At 35.3% G+C, this 813-nt stretch overlaps 1 non-coding gene across 1 annotated transcript; it reads right to left on the reverse strand.

Annotated features, from left to right (window-relative positions):
* Positions 1 to 363: 363 nt before the first annotated feature.
* Trnar-ucu lies at positions 364 to 436 on the reverse strand. Its single transcript has one exon. It is a non-coding gene; the product is annotated as a tRNA-Arg (tRNA).
* Between the last annotated feature and the right edge of the window lie 377 nt (positions 437 to 813).

The following is an 813-nucleotide window of genomic DNA, read 5'->3' on the forward strand; positions in this document are numbered from 1 at the left end:
TTTATAATTTACCTGTCTTGATAAAGGGGCAGATTGCCTCGAAAATTCGACAATTTACTTGTCTGTACTGCCGTTATTACTACTTGACAATAATCTATTTCTAGTAATACGCACCCAACGAACATTTGTTTGTAAGGATCCAGTACCTATATTGGATTATACCGTCGTTATTACTTACGTTATTACTTACCTATATAGTTGAGATATAGGGTACACATGAACTCACACATAAATAATATGTGATTTTAAACTATATTACACGCATGCATTTTATCCCAACATATAGTAGATGCTTGCTATACCTAAAATATCAACTTCATTAAGACTAAGAAAATTTAAAAAAAAAAAAAAAAAATAAATCAGCATCCCCGGCGGGATTCGAACCCGCGACCTCTGGATTAGAAGTCCAGCGCGCTATCCGCTGCGCTACGGGGACCTTGATTGTTAACGAATGTCTAGAGTGAGCGGAAATCAATGGCTGCCTTAAACACACAATAGACCGCGAGTTTAGTCTATATAAACTGGTCGAGAATCACAATGACAGTGTTCAAGCTCAAATTTAAGATAGAGTTAACGTTTCTTATCATAATGTAGGCCTAGCATATACACTTTATTTGCGATAGTCTCACATATTCTGCCATAACTAAGAATGTAAACAACTTTTCATAACGTAGACTTTTATCTTATAATCTTTCACTCAATATCTAAGGAAAAAACACTACAGTAAAAGGCCGTAGGATTACATGGGCTCAGTTTCGGGATTTCGAGTAACATATGTCATTAGTTAACAGGGATATCACTTTTACTGATATA

This window comes from Pecten maximus, chromosome 9 (assembly GCF_902652985.1).
Source record: "Pecten maximus chromosome 9, xPecMax1.1, whole genome shotgun sequence".
Classification (NCBI taxonomy): domain Eukaryota; kingdom Metazoa; phylum Mollusca; class Bivalvia; order Pectinida; family Pectinidae; genus Pecten; species Pecten maximus.